This window comes from Triturus cristatus, chromosome 2_2 (genome assembly GCF_964204655.1).
Source record: "Triturus cristatus chromosome 2_2, aTriCri1.1, whole genome shotgun sequence".
Taxonomy (NCBI): domain Eukaryota; kingdom Metazoa; phylum Chordata; class Amphibia; order Caudata; family Salamandridae; genus Triturus; species Triturus cristatus.
Window position 1 is genome coordinate 1022640790 of NC_140582.1, and position 11946 is coordinate 1022652735.

Genomic DNA, 11946 nt, shown 5'->3' on the forward strand with positions numbered 1-11946 from the left:
AGGTTTTCAGATTTTGCACAATTTACTGGAAATCTGTTACTATTGAAAAGGGCAGCTTATACCTGGCTTTTATCGACCTCAAAACAGCTTTTGACCTGGTACCTCGGCCAAAGTTGTGGCAAGTCCTGACCGATTTGGGCATTCCCCCCTTAATTTTGGACCTTCTTAAACGGACCCACGAAGGCAACTTTGCGAGAGTAAGATGGGGGCATCAGGGTCAGCTGACTGAGAGAATAGCAGTAATGCGAGGGGTCCACCAGGGCTGTGTTTTGGCGCCGACCCTGTTCTCTCTCTTTATAAATGGGGTGGCAGACTACTTGAGAGACGATGGGGTCGACGCCCCAGCCTTGGGCGGCGAAAAATCACCCTCTCTGCTTTTTGCAGATGACACGCTGCTGATCTCAAAGAGCCCCATGGGTCTTCAAAAATTGCTGTCCCGCTTTACCGAGTTTTGTAACATCAGGGGCTTGAAGATCAATACATCAAAGACCAAGCTAATGGCCATGTCCCCCTCTAAAAGATTTAAGAATAACATCAAGGTCGACAATTTCAATCTGAAGCTTGTATCAGCCTTTGATTATCTTGGGGTGAGGATTAATAATAAGTTGAAATGGGCACCTCACATATCCAAAATGCTCCTAAATCACAAGCGAGCCGCAGGAGCTATTGCTAGACACCAGAGGCTGTCATATAATCGGCCTATAGCTGCAGCAACCAAGGTATACCAGGGGAAGGCGCTATCAGCATCTCCCTACGGGGCGGAACTTTGGGGATTTGAAAATCTAGCAGAGATGACCAAATCCAAAAATAAGTTTTTTAGAGACATAGTCTCGCTTCCTCTGTCTACCCCACTTGTTCCTCTCCGTAGCAATCTAGGCAGACATCCCATAAATGACGTGGCTAGGCTGTGCCCCCTATTGTACTGGGTGAGGCTCAGGAGGTCTCCGGACCTATGCCGATATGCCGCAGCTCTGGACGATATATTACATCTCGGAGCCTGTCATAAGAGTCCGTGGGTATCCATTTTACAAAAACTGGTGCTGGAGCTGGGCTTGGGCGACTCCTGGGAGAATCAGCAACCACCTTCTAAGCCCATTGTTAAAAAAATCTATTGGGATTGGGTCATCGCTATTACTCTGCGGACCCAGAGAGGCATCCTCACTGAAAAATTTTTAGATGCCAAACCTGCCCCCAGTTTAGAGGCTTTTTTGGATATCATTGAATCGCCCAGCGACAGGTCACTCTACCTTAAATTAAGATATGGCACATCGAATTTGGAGCCAGACGCGGTTGGGGGCAGCTACGCATTGCGGTTATATTTTGTTCTACCCGGAGACGGGGTGTAAAATTTAAAATACGGAGCACAGCCGAATTTTGAAAGCATATTCCTTGCAGAATACTTGCCCCCCGCGTCGCCTGATGGTATGACCTGGAATTATCGTCATACCTGATACTTTGTTTATTAGACAGTGTTCAGCCGTGAACAAGTCGCATGTACAATATTACTAGAGGCGACGAAACACGTGTTGGCTTGGGAACCACTGTGAAGATTGTGAAATCATTATGAAAATAAGAAAATTAAACTGAAGAAACTCACAAGAAAGAGACGAAGATTTACTTACTGTGTTATATGCTCATGTGTACTATAACCTTTGTTTACTTTATTTCTGCGTGTGCTTGGGTATCCTCATTCTGACATGGCACATTACCACTTCCCGATATTCAAACAGGGTGGAAAGGTGGGAAGGGGGGTGATATAGGTTGCCCAGGTTGTGCCTCCCCCTCGGAATCTATCGGCCACTTCTTGTTTGCATGTCAGGCCTACAAACAACCCAGATCTAGATGGTTGAAACCCGTATGTGTTAATCTGGGCTGTAGGTCGCATAGGGTGGCCTTGCGCATTCTAACTCACGAGACGACAGTCCCTAGCGTTATAATCTAGACTGCAAAGTTTCTGGGGGGAGCCTGGAGGATAAGGCAGAGACTTCTTAAGAAGCATGAAATAATTACTGAGAATAATTTTATCCCTTAGCCTATCCCCTAGTTTTTAGCCTGTAAAATAACAACATCTACAGCCCTAATTCCCCCCCCCTTCATGACACTTTTTATCTTTTGTTTCTCGTCCTTTGATGTCAATGAACTATGCTGTATTAGACATTGTTAAAATTGTATGCTGTATACATGGGGAACCCAATGTTGTAGTGGGTTCTTGTTTTTTTTTTTCTCTTTTTTAAAGATTGTTTTTATAATGTTTTATACTTTTATGATATTTTTATATCGAATAAAGTTACTACAACAACAACAACTGAGTGCAAGCCAATTGAACATATGTTTTTAAGGGTCAGAGAACCAGCGCTGGGGCCTGCTTGGCAGGTCCCAGTGTACTTTCCGAGTCATTACACCAGCACCTAATAGTCAACAAATGGGTAAAAAGTGTGGAGCAACCTGTAAAAAGCCATTGTCTTACACTTTCCTTTTGGGACTCCTGTTTATCAACTCTCGGGCACATATGTTGGTTACTGTGGAAGGATGAATAGTAGGTCTGGCTGTAATTCAAGTTAGGAAAGCTGCGCTGGTGACGTGGTTCACAGAGTCAGCACACTCATACTCGTCCATTAGCTGGACCAGCCTTGAGAATGAAGCATCACTGGTGATGTTTTTGCCCAAATGCAGCTAACTTGTGGACATCTTGAAACCAGCCAAATCCTTGCGGTGAAACCCTGCCCTGGGCAGGGTAGGAGGCTATGTCTGCTGGCTGGCACTACTGGCCTGTGAGGAGCAGGCCTCCAATGGGGGATTACGGGAGCTGTTCAGCACGCTGGAGCTCTAAACTCCTTCCCAGTCTGATACCTCTCTGGTCCAGGTAGGGAAGGTGTTCCTGCCTGAAGCCTTGACCGGGCCTGTGTGAATTCTCCCTCCAAGAGACAACCATGGCTTTGCCTACCTCTTACAGGGGATTTCAGAAGCTGTTCAGCTCGCAGGAGCCATGGACTCTTACCCGGTCTGACACCACCCTGCCTGTTATCGACTGGGCCTTCATGTTGGGCTTGGTATTTGGGATGAGCAGTGCTTAATCAATGCAAGCTTATGACCCACACTTACTGTGAGTTTCTCGTTCATGGGAAATTATTGCACTACCCAATCTCTACCAGGCCTCAGAGGTTTACCTGCACCTGTCGGCAAATAGTAGAGACACACTGATCTGTTCAGGGTAGCACACGTGCAACGCCTGTCATTTGAGGGCATCACAGACCTGTTATTGTTCGATCTTGTGAGGCTGAACACCACTTGTCCTTCTAAGAACTGAAACACCAACCACTGTGGGGTACGTAAGTAGTTAGCATGGAAGAGTCTCATTTATTTTCAGAATTAACCAGACAAATCGCTCCACCAACTAAGAATGACCATCCACCACTGCCCACAGAATTCAGAAAGAGCTATTAATCGGCCTATCTTTTCTGTGTCCTGGCTGGGTAAGGCTTCCAGTGGTGAGTCAAATTAATGTGCAGGCTCCTCGTTTGGTGGTTTCCTTCTGCCAATTCCTTTAAGTTCCAGCTTTGCAACCATACTCCCCTGGAACCCAAAGTCTGGTTTCCCGGAAGCTGCTCCGCAGGTCATGAAAATAACACATGTGGCTTGGTAGTCGGCATACTTATGGTCTGAACTATGATGGCTCTTTGAAGCTCTGACTTTCAATCTTAATTAATTAAAACATTTTTGGCAAATGCTTACATTTTGGATCGACATACGCCGATGCAAAAATGTCAAGTTTGGGATCTCACAATGCATATGCCTCAAACGTCCCTTCTAAGAACAGTTCCAGTTCTAAAATGCAACATAATAGAACCAAAATCCTGTTCCACTATTCTTAGATGAAGCATTCAGGTGACTGGCCTGCTTTGAACACTAAAAGTTTTTCAAACTAAACATTTTGGAGTGACAGGACACTCAGTCAAGAGCATCAAGGGGCCATTAAAAGGCAGGGGTTGGAACAGTCTGTAGCTCAGAGCGTGGCGGACCGTCAGCTCATATCCAAACTTCAACTACAAGCTTTTGCTTGCACCAGACTTGCCCTTCAATGGATACTCATTATGGGATTTCAAGTGTACTCATTGAAATTACGTGGCCTCTAAGGAGTTCTGCATTGTCGCTTTTTGTCACTACCTCCCTGAGTTGAGAGTTGGTATTTTGTGCACCGATTGCCTTCCTTGTATGCAGTAGCTGTTTCTCAGGCTCCCTCTTGGGAATTGAACCCTGATTCCCTTTTACCCTTGGTCATAATGGTAGGCACAGAAAAGACCATTGAAATTTGATGTATGTATTGTCAACGTCACAGGGATGTGCGATCAGCCTATGGTTATCTAGAGTCACCAAAGTGCCCAGGTAAGCCTGGATTGGTGTTGGTCTGATAAATTCACGCATCCCCGGAGGTCAGCGCTCGCCAGCATGTATTAGCCTGAGAACTACCACAGTTATCTCAGTAAAAGATGGAGCAATCAAGGAAACCATGACTGATTTAATGAGCCATTAACAGTTTTAATGTACAGGCTGTGTATACATACGCATGCATGGTTAAATCTTTGAAACAAGCATATGCTACTAGCGGTATCAACTAGATAACCACACTTGCTGGATTGAAGTAACAGCCACAGGCCCATCCTGGACCAACCTTCACACCTTTTAGATGCCTGCCTGCCTGTCTGCGGGAGACTGAGGGGACAGGACAGTCACCTGGGCAGCCTACTCCATGACAACCAAAAGGAGGGTACACACCATAGGCTCATTGACCATCTGCCAAATGGTGCACTGGCCAGATATTTTATTGAAACTGGATCTTTAGACCTGGTTGTCAGCCTGTGTGCCTACTTGTGTGTGTGTACGTTGATGCCACTTATTGATACATGACTGTTTCATAGGGGTACTTTATAACGGGGTCCCTCAATAGATTCAAGAGTCAACATCTTGTGACTTATGATGAAAATTCCAGTGACCTCATAAATGAAGTGCCGTTGCTCCCTAGCTAAGACTTGCTATGCCTGCTATGCCTCTTTTTCCAGTCATTATCAGTTGTATTTCTCCCCTCTAAAGGATGGCTGCCCCATCCTCTAGTCTCTGGTGACTCTTTGCAAATTCTACTAACTGTTAGGTAACCGGGGTGATGGAGAATCATTGCAGCAGTTTTCAACCGGTCTTCCAGTTGTGGTGCACCTTCATACCTCTGATATAAAGAGATGCTATGGGTGTCTTGAGTGGCATTTATGGTGAGTTGTACTATTGATTTCTGTTAGCCAACTCCTCAAGCAGCTCCAGACTATACAGAATACCACAGCGAGACCCATCCTCAACCTCCCAAAACAGAACAGCATCACCCCCACCTCAGAAGCCTCCACTGCCTCCCAGTCATGAAGAGATGCCAGTTCAAGTTGCTAACCTATGCCTACAAAGCCCTCCACAACATCGGACCAACCTACATGAATATCTGCCTGACTTTCTACCAACCTGCCAGACAACTCAACTCCACCTCCCTGACCTTCCTATACGTGCCCCGCATCCACTGAAGCCACAGTGGAGGCTGTTCCTTCTCCTACCTTGCCACAAAGTCCTGGAACAACCTCCCCCTGCACCTTGGAACCTCAGCATCACTCACCGACTTCAGGAAGGGACTCAAGATCTGGCTCTTCTACTAAAGGCCCATGGGACTTCAGCGCCTGGATACCCCCAGGGTGATAAGCCATGCTATATAGACACCGTTTGATTGATTAATGGACAGTGATTAATGACAGGAATGGCTTCAGAATTTCCCACCTAAGTGTATATTTCTGATAAGTTTAGATCTATTTGTTTAGAGCAACATCAGAGCTCTAAACTTGCTGCTCATCTGGTCATTTGCCTATTGCCTGAGTTTACAGTCCCTCAAGATCACAGTCTGTGGTGTACCATAAGGGAGGTTTGGATATAAACTCCATTGTTGGGCATCCTATTAGGATGGCAGCCAGGCTGACTTGAATTGTAGATAGAGTACTCCACTAGAAACTGTAACACCAAAAGTCAGTGATTCTGAACCATTGACTTCAGTGGTCCCCAACTTAATCATTATTAAAATTTAGGGACCCCATTGAATCATTATTAGAATCCTGGAACTCCACTGAAATGAATAACCAAGTGGAAGATGCTGTAAAGAATTAATCCAAGATGCGTAGAGTAAAAGATGGCTATAATAACTCACATTTAGCACCATGACATTTCCAGTCAGATGTGCATAGAATCCAGTTTGACAGTTGGAAACCAGGGAAGATTGCAAGGAAAGGTAAAGGTGGGGGGAAACAGGAAATACATAAACAATGGGAGGAATGTTACAGCAGAAGAATTCCAGAGCTGCTTTATTCTCTTTTTGTCATTGTAGGATCTATTCCCAAAGACTTCTCTTTTCCCCTTGAACTAGTACTAGATTTCTGATCTATGTGTCATAAACATAGTTGATTGTGAGGGGGTGCATCACCACCTTGTAAAAGGCATTAAGTCTGCAAGTGATTTTATTTTATTCAATTTTTATAAAGCACTAGCAATTTCCTGGAGGCGTCTTGGTGCTACCCATGACAGAAAGAACCCAAAAGCCAGAACATCAATTTTCCCATACAAGGACAAATCATTCAAAGATCCCGGGTAAGCAGCCAGGTCTTTAGTTCCTTCCTGAACCTAAGCAGAAAAAGAGCATTTTTCAGTTCCGAAGGAAGGCGATTTCAGTGCAAAGCTGTACACCGTATAAGGCTCCTGCCACCCCACGTAGTTTGTCTATGCAGGGGAACACGCAGATCTCAAAGCAAACTTGAGCAGAGATTACTATTTGGTAAATACCATCAAACCCTGTCTCTAAGGTACATCGGACCTAGGCCTTGCAGGGTCTTATAGGCTGTGCGGAGTCCCTTAAAAATCATACGTTTCCTAACTGGCAGCCAATGAAGACGCAAATGGCTTGAGAGACTTAGCCAATTCTAGGAATCTTTGTGATGAGTGGAGCTGCTGCATTATGAACAGTCTGCAACTTCTTCAAGTATTTCTTAGGTAGATCAGAATAAAACAACTTGCAGTTGTGTATCCTTGAAAGAACTAATGCCAAGACCACTGTCTTGAGCATGACAGATGATAAAAATTGGGCAATTTTCCTAATTATGTGCAGAGAGAAAAAGGCAGTTGAAATTACTTTGTTTACTTGCTCCCTATAAGATAGTTGGTCGAAAAACAAAACGCTCAGATTTTTAACCTTCTGCACTGGCTTAGGGAGAAAGCCCATTTCTTCAGGCCACCAGCTAGGTGACCAGAAGGAGTGAAGACTTCCAAACAAAATTACCTCTGTCTTTGTTGAATTAAATTAAACAGTCCTGGTCTATTCAACGGCCTACTGCCACCAAACAGTTTTTAAAAATCCTTCTCATATCCGGACCTTTATCCAATAATGATACCACAATTTGGGTATCGTCAGCATATGACACCAGTGATAACCCAAAGGACTTGATTAGGGCCACCAAGGAAGTTACATAAAGAGTGAAAAGATGAGCCCTGAGGTATCCCACAAGGCAGGGAGTAAGATTCAGATGTAAAGTGCTTAAAGGGAACTGATTGCGAAAGGCCCGTCAGAAAAGACTTCAGCAGCTCTAATGCTGCACTTTGAATCCCCAAGTATTCCAGGTGATTGATCAAGGTATTATGGTTAACTGTATTGAAGGCCGCAGATAGATCCAAAAGGATGAGAGGGGAATTGCCTCGCTTATGCACTGTGTCCCTGATCTCTTCCTTCGCTACCATAAGGGTGGTTTCTCTACTGAAACCACTCTGAAAACCACATTAAGTGTCATCCAGTACCTTGTTTTCCTCCAGGAAAGCTGCCAGTTGTACATTCATGGCTTCCTTAACTATTTTTGTTGGTAGTGGGAGCCTAGAGATAGGATGATAGTTATTTAAATCCTGTTCATCCACCCCAAAAATTTTCAGAAGTTGCAGCACTGAGGCTGTCTTCTCCTCCTTAGGATATAGTCCAGAACTAAACATGGACTTGATATTTTTTGTCAGTTGGTGGGGACAAGAACCAGCTGGCGAGCCCGACTTTGAACTGGGTGATTTGCTCTTTTGTTAATGAAACAAAACTGGAGAAGATAGGCTTACCAAGTGGTTTTCTGGGAAGTTTTAAATTTGCCTGTCCTTGATGTCCATTAGTGGCGAAATTATCAAAGATAGCTTTCACCTTCTGCTGAAAAAAAATTCAAAGGAGTCAGAGAATTCCTGTGTTCCTACCTCTGAAATATGGGATCCTGGTGTGTAAAGTATGGAAATTGCTTGGAATGGGTCCCTGGAAATATTATTAGCAGCTTGAATTTAACAGAAAAGGCTGATTTGACTTCTATAATGACCTTTTTATAGTTACATATACACATTTTCTATTTTTCCTTACCCCAGGGTTAAACACCCTCTTCTGAGTTCTTTCTTGTCTAAGACAATTACTTTTAGCCTCTTTAAGAGAGTCATTAAACCAGGGAAAAGCAGTTTTGCGTCTTCTGATGGTTACGGGTTTAAGTGGAACTAAAGAGCAGACCGCAGCATTTAACAAGCATGAAAATTATGGACCATCAAGTGGATGTTGTTCACCACATCTAGTTGCGACCTTACCAACAAAGTGCTAAGATCAGATACTTGTAGCATATGCCATTGTTGAAAAAGTAAAAATGTCCTAGTATCTTTTACACAGGGAGGTTTACAGGGGAGCTCTAATTCCCAGATCACTGCTTTGTGATCTGTCCATAAGAGAAAAAAGGATTATTCATAAATATTCCATCAAGAGTGTGGCGTGCTATGTATGTGGAATCCTTTACTAACTGAGTAAGAGCGCAGCAAGCTAGGTTTTCTGTAAGCAATTTAGTGTCTGGGTCTGCATGCTTCTCTAAGTCAATACTAGGGGTGGGCGGAATTTGCGGAATTAACCTTCGCAAATTATCGCGAGAATGTTTAAAATTATCGCAAACAAGCAGAAATATCGCGAAGATGCAGAAGTTTTTTTCCGGCATGTTCGCGAGATTTTCTGCATGGTTGCGGGTCGCCAACTTACCCATGTGGTTGCTTGCGGGCGCGGCCATCTTGTTTTGAGTTGTTCTCGCGGTGCATGATCGCGAGAAGAAAGACGTGATCGCGCGACGCATGACGTCACTGCGGGCGCGAACTGTCGCGAGACAGCGCAAATGGCTAAAAACAATACAACATCTCATGGAGAACGCGACCGGATCAAGAAAACTTGTCGGCGAACGCAGGGATTCAGGTAAGGCGATCGCGCGCGCGCGAGAATGTATTATTTTACAGCGCGAGCAAGAAACAAATTATCGCCAAGCTGCGGAAACCGGAATTTTTGACATTTTCGCGCTCTCCGCGGAACGCAAAAATGTCAAATTATCGCAATTTCCGCGAACGGAACGAAATTTTTGCCCAGGCCTAGTCAATACCCACATTCTCTAAGTGAATACCCAGGTTTTAGAGCTGCAGGGGTCCAGTCTTGTCCAACGTTACTTTCCCTTCATGTTTTAAAATGCTTTATTTATAACACATTTCTCTAAAACAATAGCCCTGATACTAACTGAGCAGAAATGTTTTACGAAAGGTTGATTTTTGTCTCTCTGAACCAGCAAAACATATCCAGATCTTCCACCACCCACTTAATTTCCTCAAACTGTACTCCTTTTAAGCAACTCTTCCTTTGCATTCATCCTAAATGCTTGAGCTTCTGGAAATGTGTCCTACCAAATAGTTCTATAGCATTTCCTTAATTACAGAAGTGGAGAGACGGCCGGCAGCACTAGGGAAGGGCATCATGCACTTATGTAAAAAATATTGGTAGAGGCAGTGCTTAATTTGAGATGGTGGTTTCCAGTGCTTAGCACCGGCACTTAATTTTCAGCACTTATGGCAGCCTGCCACATGGTGTCTGTGCTTGTCTCATTTAGATAAAAGCATAACAACAATTATTTATTAGTTCAGTATAAATCAACAAGCAGTTTCAATGCAATAGTTCTCACATTTGCAAGAGTTAGAGCTATTGGCGTTGTCAATGACAATGTCTTTTGCCTATGTGTATTGGTTTGGAGTGTAGCGAATGTATGTGGTTAGGAGTAGAATTATATGGGTTGCATTGGAATTGATAATTGTGGAATTTTGTGGTGTGGAGTATATTTGTGTAATAGAATTATGTAGCATGGTGAATAGATGGGGTGGGAGCTGTACAGAATAGATAGGAAGATAGAGTGGGATAGGTAGTTTGTGCGCGAAGTGGATTTTAAATTGTGACTTGCAGATGCTACAGATTGCTACAAGAGGGTATGTTTCTAAGCCACTGTGGCAACTTGAAGAAGTTACATGGTGTTTATTTGGGGGGAGGCTGGCTGTAAGTTTCACACACGGTGTAATTAATCAATAAATACATTTAATTCACCATTTCTTTCTGGGATGCAACTGTGCGGTTAAAATGCAAAATTACCATCTTATTGGCTCTTGTTGATCACTCTTTTGATTTGCCATGAGGCCCTGTGTTGATCTGTGCCAAACCCTATTTCCTATTATAAGACGTTGATTATATGTAGAACACTCCTACCATTCCTGAATGCTTTAAATAACAAATATTACCATGACCCAATACAATGGTGCTACTATTTCACAATGTAATGGTATTAAATTAATCGACCTCAGTAGAACGAAATGCAGACCACCTTAATCAGAGTTGACCGCTTGAACTTCGATTCACTGCATTTTTCAGTGGTGGCCCCTAAACTCGCTAAACCATCCTTCCATCCTATTATGTTTATAGTACATGTTGGAATACGCCCATATTTCTACTGGAATCCCTCTTTTGAATTGCATTAAGGAATGCAAGCTGTACTTCAGGCATGCTTCTGGCAACACAGGCAGCTCCTAAAAACAGACTTCTAGTTAAAGCCTCTGCCTGTCCTGTAAACATACCTTTCCTCCCTATGTCAAAGGCCCTCTCCAGAACTGTCTGAACCACGCCCACATACCAGTGCAATGAGAAGCGTGTTGAGTAGCAAAAGTTATTCTTCAAATATTTCAGAACATCTTTGATAAAATCCAGAAGCATTTGTTTGTGTCAATTCTCATACAACTAACAAATGCCAATATTCATTTGTTTTCAGGCACATATAGGCGGCTGTCAATACAAATGCTGGGAAACATGCGTAGTGAAACAAAAATGCAATTGGTAATCATGTAAAGTGCTCTGATAACTTTTGGGTCGAGTTTACGCTATATAAAACACAAAAACAACAGATAAAAAAACAATATTGTATAATACTATATAAAAAGCACAAGATTGCCTAAAACTATTTCTAAATTGACTATATCTATGTTGCAACATTGCATAAGGTATATAAATGATCTGAAATTCTTTCATAGTGTAAGAAAGTTATTTCAGGAGTAGGGCTGTTTTCTACTCAGCGGGAGGGGGGTGAGAGTGGGGAGGAGACGAGCAAAGAGGCTAGGGAAATGAACACGAAATACATTTAAAAAGTAAAACGTTGCATACATAACATTTCCAGTGCAAACTGTAGGTGGATTTATAATGGTGGAAGAAGTAGCCTTAACGTGTGTTATAAAGAAATAATGCAGAGAATCTGCTGTGACTTCTTCCATCATGGGGGCGAGGCAGAGAAGTTGCCAGGACCAACAGGAAAAGCGAAATGAGGAGGGGAGGGGAAAAGAAGCTGCCTGGACTGCTATGAGTATTAAAGTAAAGCTGGGTCATTTGTGTGAGGACAAAAAAAAAAAAAGAATCAAACAAATTAAAGAGGCATCGAAAACAAAAAGAAGGGAGCTACTTGTATTTGTATTACAATGCTTCAATACAACTTCTTGTAAGGTGGAGGCTGCATAATACGTTCAAGCGAAATACCATCAGTC

General features: G+C 43.2%; 1 pseudogene; it reads right to left on the reverse strand.

The window, feature by feature from the left end:
* Positions 1-3036: 3036 nt before the first annotated feature.
* LOC146863098 (18S ribosomal RNA) lies at positions 3037-4619 on the reverse strand (annotated as a pseudogene).
* Positions 4620-11946: the final 7327 nt, after the last annotated feature.